The sequence below is a fragment of the Humulus lupulus genome, chromosome 7 (genome assembly GCF_963169125.1).
Source record: "Humulus lupulus chromosome 7, drHumLupu1.1, whole genome shotgun sequence".
NCBI classification, from domain to species: domain Eukaryota; kingdom Viridiplantae; phylum Streptophyta; class Magnoliopsida; order Rosales; family Cannabaceae; genus Humulus; species Humulus lupulus.
The window spans coordinates 48,080,625-48,091,304 of record NC_084799.1 but is presented as its reverse complement, the minus strand read 5'-3'; positions in this window follow the sequence as shown (position 1 = coordinate 48,091,304).

Below are 10,680 nucleotides of genomic sequence, written 5' to 3'. Positions count from 1 at the left end.
AATTTGTAGACTATGTACGCCTTGTGACTACTATACTGTGGGGATTGGAGCTTTACTGCCCACTGGGGAGTTAGTAGTCTCTAGGAGTGGATCAGATCACTGCTAGTGACAGTGGATGACAGAGAGTTGTCTAGTTATGAATGACTTTGACATGATTTTGGGGATGGATTGGTTAGTTAAGTATGTGGCAACCATAAACTGCAAAAGAAGATGGTGTTGGTTTTGATCATGTGATTGACAGTGTAGCGGAAGCATGAGATAATACTTCAATGCGATAATAACAATTATTAAAGCATAAGAAGGAATCACTCTAGGAACCATAACTAAAATGTGATCTTTCTCATGTGACATGAATCTGAATAAAAAGAAAAATACAAATACCTTTTTGTAGATGTAGAACACGTGTAGATCAAATAGCATCTTAGCCTCCTAGCCCACCATCTTCCATACTATGGATCGCACAAAGAGAAGGAGACAGGTGGATGTCTATGCTATTTGGTAGGATACACAAGAACACAATTTTGAATCTCAACACATGAGTGAGTGTTCTTCTCACAATTCAGAGAGAACCACTACAAGAAAAAGACTCTACAGCTACGACATCTATTGCGACGACTCCAAAGTCGTCGCTGTATGTAGTTGAAATCCAAGAAAAGTTCTTTTTTTAATCTATTAAAAAAAATAAGCTACAGTGACGTCGCTGTTGTAGTGTCAACAATACACGACCAGGTCCTCCAAATTTCTGGTACCATACAGCGACGACAAGTCGTCGCTGTAGGGTACCCGGAATTTGGAGGAAACAGGAGGCGGGAAATGACTTTACGGCGACGACGTAGGGTCTTTGTCGAAAAAAAAAAGGAAAATATGTTTGTCTATAGAGATGACCTGTCGTCGCTATAGGATGGGGCGGGAACTCAACTGCCCAGAGTTGGTTGCATATTTGTACCTCCTATAGCGACGACTTTTCGTCGTTGTAGAGTCCTCGTGGAAAAATATGAGGGAAATATGTTAGTCTAGAGCGATGACATGTCGTCGTTGTAGAATAGGGAGGGAACTTAACTGCCAAGAGTTGGTAGCCTATTTTCACTCCATATAGCGATGACATGTCATTGCTATAGAGTCTAATTTAATCCACTGGTCGTATGTTTTGTACTCTATCGCGACGATATGTCGTTGCAATAAGGTCCAAAAAATCATGAGAAAGTGAACCGCCAAAAAATTTAAGTCAAATTTCACTGCCTATAGTGACGATATGTCGTCGCTGTAGGGTAGAAGCGTAGCAGACGAAAGGATTCATGTACTATTCACTATCCTACTATCATAGTTTGAGTGAAACAATGCGTTTGATATCAGCGCGACCGTTTATTACCTATAGCGATGACATGTCGTTGCTATAGGTCACAACGATATAACCCCCTAGGCAGAGCCTTTCTTCCTCATTCCTCTTCAGTTTTTCCTCAAAACAGAGAGCATTTTTCTCTGTTTTCTCCTTCGCCCAATGCCGCCCAGCTTCGGCCAACGATTTTCGACACTATTTTTGGCCCTCCATTGTTAAGGTTAGTTGTTGTATACCCTAATAATGTAGTTATTTCTTTTAAATTTATTTTTTTATGATTTTTTGTGTGTATTTTGTACGTTGTTGTAATGGGTTTGTCAAACTTTTTATTGATTTTTTTTTTGTTTTCTGATTGTATTGGAGCATCTCGAGCCTTTTCCCAATTCATTGATATCATCCAGAGCCTTTGGGTATTGTTTGTAATTTTTATTTTTATTTTGTTTTCTGATTGATTAGATATTAATTGATAAATGTTTGTTAAATTTTTTGTTGTTTTATTTTTTATTTTTTTTAGATTGCATTGGAGTGTTTGGATATAATCTCTAGATTTTAGGTATTGTTTCCAATTTTTAATATTTTTTGTTTTGTTTTGTGATTATTAATGTATTGATTAATAATGATAGTTAATTTGTATACACAAATAGTTTTTAAATTAAATTTTTATGTTTGTTAATTTTATAGTTAATTTGACATTAAGTTATGAAAAATTGTTAGGTTAGATTGATTTTTTGTTCTCAATTGTATATATGTTAGGTTAAATAAAATTTGTGTTTGGAATTATATATATATATATGTTATGTTAGATAAATAATGTTGATTTGAGAATATGTTTATAATATATTTTTGTTGTTAATTTGTGAATTCAAATGATTGTATTAAATTTTATGTATGTTATGAGACTGGTTTATATGTTTCTATGCAGATTTAAAATTTTGGGAAAGGTTAGATTACAGCTGTTATGTTGTTGAAATTTTTGTAGATTTAGAAAAACTAACATTACAAAATAGTTTTAAAGTTAGTGTGATTAAAATTTTTAATTAATAAAATTTAAATCAATTAATAAAAATTAATTAAAAATTATAAAGTGTAAATTAAAATAATAATTTTACAATTATAAAACACTATCAATATTTTTTTATAAAATAAGTAGAAATTAAAATAATAATCTTTAATGGTAAATTAATAAATTTGTAATTAAATATTTGTTTATTTAATTACTTTTGTAATATATTCATAAAATTTGATAATATATGTAGATAAAATAGGTAATTAAGTTAACTTTACTCTTAAAATTAAGTTAAGATTAAAATAATAAAACTTTATTGTTGTTTTTAAAAAAATAAAAAGTGAAAATTATATTAAAAATTTGACAATTATTAAATAACATAATAATAATTATAATTAAATATTTTATTATATAATGAAACTTTATAATACATTCATAACTAAGAATAATATATATTCATAAAATTTGATAATATATATTCATAAAATTTGATAATTTATTCATAAGATTTCACAATTTACTTGAAAAAATTAGTGTTTTGGTGATAAAAAAAATTATTAGCAAATAAAGGTAGTTTTTTATGATTATCACAGTGTGATAATTTATTTTCCACTTGAATCAGTTATGACGATTGACAAGAGTTAGATAACTAATAGACGACGTAACTCTGATGAGTTTTGGAATGGTCTTCAAGCATTTATACAAATGGCCAAGAATCATGTGAATGCTTTGGGAGAAGTCAGATGCTCATGTGTTCAATGTGTCAATATGTTGTATCAGAAACTGGATGTGGTGGAGGCTCACATACACTGATATGAGATTTTGCAGCGATACGTGAAGTGGACCTACCACGGTGAAGTTGATATGCCTCCAGTAGTGGACGATGGGGCTCCAGTGACTGATGAGATGATTGACATCATCAATGATGTTATTGGTGAACAAGACACTAACGAATAAGGCGTAAATGAAAGAATTTCAGATGGTGGTTGCAATAGTGCGGAGAATCAATTTGATGACCTATTTCAAGAGGTCGAAGCAGAGTTATACCCTGGTTGTACTTGGTTGTCTTCCTTGAACTTCTTGGCGAAGATGATGCATATGATGGTTATGAATAAATGGACAAATAGTTCCTTTGATGAACTTTTGAAGTTTATGAATTTTGTATTCCCGAAGGGGAATAAGATTCAGGCTTCATTCTATGAATCTAAGAAAAAAAAAGAGAAAGTTAGGGTTAGGTTATCAATCAATTCATGCTTGCAAGTACGACTGTTGTTTGTTCTAGAAGGAGAATTCCCAAAACCAAAAGTTATCCTGTGTGTGGTGAGAGCTGATGGGTTGACAAAGACACAAAGAGGAAAAAATTTGCCCACAAAGTGTTGCGGTACTTCTCTTTGACTCCTAGGCTGAAGCGTCTTTATGGTTCAAGGCATACAACAAATGATATGACCTGGCATAGTATGGAACGATCGAAAGAAGATGGAGAGATGCAATATCCTGTTGATGGGGGTGCTTGGAAACAATTTGATTCCAGGTATCCTGATTTTTCCAAAGAACCCAGAAACGTTCAATTGGGTTTGGCTGCTGATGGTTTTAATCCATTTGGTAACATGAGTCTATCTTAGACCATGTGGCCGGTAATATTCTGTACATACAATATGTCTAATTGGTTGTGCATGAAAGAGTCATCATTCATGCTGACCTTATTGATTCCCGGTCGGAAATCACATGGGAAGGACATGGATGTGATTTTGAGGCCTGTGGTAGACGAATTGAAGGAGTTGTGGGATGAAGGAGTTCAAACCAGAGACGCTGCAACAAACAGTGTATTCAGAATGAGTGCAGCACTAGTATGGACTATCAATGATTTTCTGACCTGGAGTTGTTTGTATGGTTGGAGTGGCCAAGGATATATGACGTGTCCTTCATGCAACGAAGACACTCCTTTATGTCGAGTAATTAGGATGATGGATTATGTTGGTCATAGAAGATTCTTATCTTCTATGCATAAGTGGAGGAAGAGTCATTTGTTTGATGGGAATTATGAAAAAGGACGTCCACCAAGAAAATTTACTAGTCAAGACATACTCGAATAATTAACGCATGTTCTAGATCGTTTGCCGGGTAAACATGTCAAATTCGGGGGTGTGAAAAGAAAGAGAGATCCAAAATAGCTTAACTGGAGTAAAAAGAGTATTTTCTTTGGACTTGATTACTGGTCCTAACTTGATGTGAAACACAATTTAGATGTGAAGCATGTAGAGAAAAAAATTTGCGACAGTTTACTCAATACTTTTCTTATGAATGAGAAATCTAAAGGCACCACCAACGCACGAGCAGACTTGAAGAATTGGGGTATGCGAGAAGAGTTTCACCTCAATGAAGGCGGTACAAAGTTGATCAAACCACATCCTATGTACTCTTTCACACCGGGTGATAGACGGTTTTTTTGTCAGTTCATAAAATGAGTTAGACTTCCTAATGACTTCAGTTCAAATTTCTCTAAGAAAGTAACTGAAAATGATGGCAACATTGTTAGGTTAAAATCCCATGATTGTAACATTATTATACAACGTCTGTTGCCGGTAGGAGTTTGAGGCTACTTGGATAAGTCTATTTCGAAGACAATCATTGGGCTTTGCAATTTATTTAAGCAAATTTTTGCTCGTACATTGGTTGTTAAGGGCATGGAGAATGCAAAAGATCAAGTGATACAAATTTTGTGCAAGTTGGAGTTAATTTTTCCTCTAGTCTTTTTTAAAATAATGATTCAATTAATTCTTCATTTACCGCAAGAAGTTATCCTTAGAGGACCAGTTTACATGAGGTGGATGTAACCGTTTGAGCGATATATGAAGAAGTTGAAAAATTATGTCACGAATAAGGTGCGCCCTGAAGGTTGTATAGCGGATGGTTATGTTGTCAATGAAGCTTTGACTTTTTGTTCGCAATATCGTCAAGGCGTACAGACTAAATTTAATCATTCGGAAAGAAATGCGGATATTGTTATTCCTAAAAGACAGTTGTCAGTTTTTTAATCACAATTTCGTCCAAGTAGCAAAACAAAAATCATATCCCTTGACTATCTTCATTGAGAAGAAGCGGAGTGGTTTGTACTCAACAATTGCCCTGAAATCCAACCATATATGGAGTAAGTAGTTCAACACATATATGAATTCATTAAAATTAATTCATAGCAAACTGTTATCTTACTTTAATCCTTGTGCTATACAATGAATGCCTTCGAGAAAATTCAAACATAAGTCTTCAAAAAGATTTTCCTAGCTGGTTTAAATTGAAGGTAAATTATTGAAACTGTATAATTCTTACGAAATTCGTATCGATTAATACTCATCTCATTGTGTTTTTTTTTTGTCATACTCTATAGATGGGTCATTTGCGACAAGTACAATCAACTCAGTGTACTGATGAATTATTTGCTTTAGCAAACAGGTCCAATCAGAATGCATACTCCTACACTACTTGCATTGTTAACAGTGTGAATTTTTTGGGACATAGTCATGAAGAAAGACGTACCACTCAAAATAGCAGAGTTTCGGTGCCACGAACCAATGGTTTCACTTTCTATTGCCAACTTGAGGAGATTGTAGAGTTATGCTATTCCCATGGTTACTTGGTAGTATTGTTTTGATGCAAATGGTTCAACACTGATGCAAGCAAGGGTCGAAATGTGACTGAGAATAACATAAATAATATTTTGATTAATTCTGAATGATACAAGAATGCGCAGTTTATTCTTGCCACTCAAGCAAAACAAGTTTTCTACTTGGAAGATCCTTCAAGAAAAAAAAAATGGAAGGTAGTAGAAGAAGTCAATCATCGAAAGAACTGGGATCATCCAAGTATTGATGATGATAACGTGGTTGATGTCATGCATGATATCACTTCATCAAATTTTGTACTCACTGTGGAATTAGGAGAGTTAGAGATTATGCATTTGGATCGATCTGGTCACACCAGCATAATTAGGGAAACGTCTCGATCTATTCCGGATGTGGATGATGATGATGAAAAAATTAGTGAAGATGACGAAGAAATTAGAAAGTACATATGATGATGTAGGAATAGACATTGATGAGGAATAATATTTTCTTATGCATATTCATATTTGTATGTTTAATGTGTATGTTTTAATTTCAAGACTTTTCAATCAATATATGACTTTTCTCAACAATGTTTGTCTTTCAATACTTTCAAATGCATTACCAAAATTATTTAAGTTATAATTAACCTCCAACTATAAATGATTTTAAGTTAATAATTATTTAAACTGCAAAGATATGTCTGCTACTGGTTCTCGTTCTCATGGCGGTGATGGAGCAGGTGATCCTTATCCAAATCCCACGCAAGTTCATACTTCTTCCCACGCGAGTTCCTACTTCTTGTGAGACAGGTAATATACTATAATTAGTATATCTTTTATCAATAATTGACAAATTTTTATTATTTTATTCAATTTCATTTTATTGTTTAATTAACATATGCAGTGGCTGCTGCAAAAAGAAGAGGTCGGTCTCGATCCAAAAATTTACAGCAGCTCGGCAACGACAATAAAGGTCCATTGGCTCTACAATTTGATCTGAAGGAGGGAACCTACAAAACAGTTGGTGATTTTGGGACATTGCTCACGAGACTTATTGGTAACCTTATTGGTCACCATGTCCCGTTATATTATGACTCGTGGCAGAGTGTTCCGGATGAGCACGAAATAGGATTGATGCAAAAGCTTGAGGTAAATTTATCAACTTATTGACATGTAATGTTTTTTTTATAATTTAAAAAATCTAACCATTTTTTTAGGAAATTTTCATTATTTGCTCTCCCTGAGTGGCGATTGATAGAGACTGGCATTGCGAGAGTTTCAGGATCGCTACAAGGATAGAAAAGGTTGCAAGAAAAGACACTTCAATGAACATGGAGGGTATTATCATTTCAAGATAGCCAGAAAGAATCCACTAGAGGACATGGACAACAAGAGTTGGCAGAAGTTGGTTGACCTTTTCACCACTCCACAGTTCATGGCATGCTCAAAGGAAAATGCTATCTGTTGACCGCATTTTTGGCCAACGACGTGTAGACGTCAAAAACGACAAAAACCTTCAAGAGAAATAAATGACACATGCGATTTCTATAGTGGTTCAGCCCCAATGTGTTGGTAATAGCCTAATCCACTTAGAGTTATGATTATAGATCTACACTCAAGATCAGATGAACCTGAGTCAACTGAGTTTCTTCAGTGCAGATTACAAGAATACAAGAATTCTCTCAAGAAACAAGTACTTTCTCTCTCTAGAAAATTAGAATTCGAATCAAAAGTCCCCTTTATGATGCCATGAGCCTTGTATTTATAGGCCCAGGATCGTACAGATGATGTCCCTCATAATCGGGATATTTTGTTATTCTCACTATATTTAATTTACAGTAATATTCAAAATATAACAATACACTATATTCATGGGATAAACTGAGAGATTCCCGCACAAGCCAAGACCGATTCTTGTTGGAGCTGTTTCTGGGATTTTTCACGTAGCCCTGCTCTGTCTAGTCAATCCATATCACATTCAGGCTGGTCGGCCAAACCTTCACTGGACGGACACACACCTGACTGGGCAGACATGCACCTAGCTGGGCAGACATGCACTTGGCTGGTCGGACATGGTCATGACTGGTCGGACATGGTCATGATCGGTCGGCCAAGGTCATGCCTGGGCAGACAAACATATGACTGGTCGGACAAGGTCATGCCTGGGCAGGCAATCATATGACTGGTCGGCCAAGGTCATGCCTGGGCAGACAATCATATGACTGGTTGGACAAGGTCATGCCTGGTCGGTCATGACACTTGATTGGCCACTCAAAATTCTTAATTGGTCTACCGGGTCACTCCTAAGCCATATCACCCAACCATTCCGTGCCATTTGTCAATCCTATTACCACATCATCGAACTCCAATTTTTTGGGATAACATTTGCCTCCCAAGTTTATTATATGATATACTCACATAATAAACTTTTCTTCTAGCAAAATGTTTTTGAGGTCATCCAAAAACTTCCATCCAGTCAGTAATTTTCACTCTTGTAATGAACCCACGGTCGAACTTTTCTTTTGATTTCTTCAAATTCCATTCTTTGAGCTTGTTTGAATAGCTGATTTGAAATTCCTGTTTGGTCCCCGGCTCGTACTTGTATGACTGCTCAGACATGCATGCCCCGCTCGGACACGTGCAGCCTCATCCGCCCAGACACACGCGCATGATTTTGAGAGATCGATTTCTCTCAATCAATCTTGGGGAAAAATTGACTTCTCTTCTCAAAGACATTTTTTCACTATGTAGTATTTACTTTGCATTCATTTGTTCATGTTTGTTTGATCCACTCCAAGGACTCATCATTGTTCGTCATGCTCAACAACAGAGTTTCTTACATGACCAGTGATATATGCTCAGCTGACCAGGGAAGTTGTATCTGCTCTCCCGACCAGGAAAACATTGCACCTGATCAGCTAAACTTTGTACCTGGCCAGTAGTTTACTCCATTTTCTTGTGAAGACAATTGTTGCTTAGCAGCTTTGATATTTTTCTCGTACAGCCGAGCTGTTGGCATTTATACTTTACTTTTCTTTGTTAACATAAAACATTCTAAGTCTTCTTAGACTTAAAAAGTTATAAGTTTTTTTGTGAATAGTAAAGCCACTCTCATGTATGCCTTATATTTTCACATAAGTACTTAGTTTTCTAACTTTGAAATTCTAGACATTTCATAAGTCCATACTGAGTATACTTTCTCACACTCTTATTGCTCTAACATTTTATGAGCATAATTTTTATTGTCACACGAATATCTGCTTCTAACTTGATTTTTTTTTTAAAAAAAAATTCAAAGTTACTTAAGCTTTGTCAAACAAGTTAGCTTAATGGCCTTTTTGGACTTCGAAAATTTAAAAGTCAGCCTAAAAACAGATATCTTAACTCGTGCTCTTATTTCCTGTGTTAAATTATATACCAGTATACCCCATGTGCCCCCCAAGTGATCGAGGGTTGAAAGATCCTTAGTCACTTGCTACTTGACCGAATCTTTTCGAGTAGTTAATTACTCGTGAAACACATAGAATATATGGAAAATATTCTAGCAGTTGAACACTGCTTGAATGTATCGACCAATTGAATACTGTCTGATTTTACCGTCCAGTTGAACACTGTTCGGATAATTAACACACATGCACATTTGTAGCAAGAATCGACCACGCTGAGCACAGTCTCTTTTATTACTCGTAAATTAAAAAGGACAAAACGTGTCTAATAACGAGTTTTAAACAACAAAAATTGTTCAAAAATAGATGGCTGGCCAGCAAATAACCAGCTCATAAACCAAATTTAAATAACAAGTTAAACAACTTGACATTAAACTACCACTCTGAAAGCGGTATTTAGAAATAATATATTCATAGACGCTCGCCGCTCCAGTGGCTCCTGATCCTAGCACTCCCGCTCAGCATGCTTCTCCCTTGGTTCGTTGCTTTCCTCAGCCAAGTGTGGACCTCCACATATAGTGTCTAAGGTAAAGTCCACAGGTTCGGGCTGCAAGGGTGGAGATCGTTGTCGTTTGAAAACAGGATTGCTGCTGCCTCCTTCTCCTTGGGGTGTCTCTACCTGGTACTTCCTCAACTTGCCCAACCGGAGAAGAAATTCTATTTCATCTTTGAGGTGATTGCATTCGTTTGTGTCATGGACATAATCTCTATGGAACTGACAAAACTTATTCATATCTCTCTTCCTCATCTCTTTCCTGATAGGTGGAGGTTTCTTGTAGGGAACCTCTTCATGACTAGCAAGATATATTTCTGCTCGACTGGCAGAGAGTGGTGTAATTAGTGAACTGAGGCTCATACTTGGTTGGCTTTTCATTTGAACTCAACTTTGCTTTCTTTTCCTCATGGTGGTCAGACCCGTTATTTCCACGTTTCTTTCCACCATCCTTAGGAGAGTCAGTTGATCCGCCCGGATTGTTTATGCCATTCTCCTCTTTCTCGATTGCATCATCCAATTTCATATACTTGTCTGCTCGGTCAAGAAATTATTGAAGTGTTGAAATTGGATTTCTATGTATGCTATCCCACAAAGGGCTCCAATAAGTTATCCCAGCAGATATTGCAACCATCTTCCCCTCGTCTCCTACAACAGTTGCTCTATTGGCTTCTCTCATGAATCTCTGTATATAATTCTTTAGAGACTCATCATTTCCTTATTTGATATCTTCCAAGTGGTTGGCATAAACTGCTGGAGTCCGGCCTTCCTAAATGCTTCCCAAGAGGTAATGGAGTT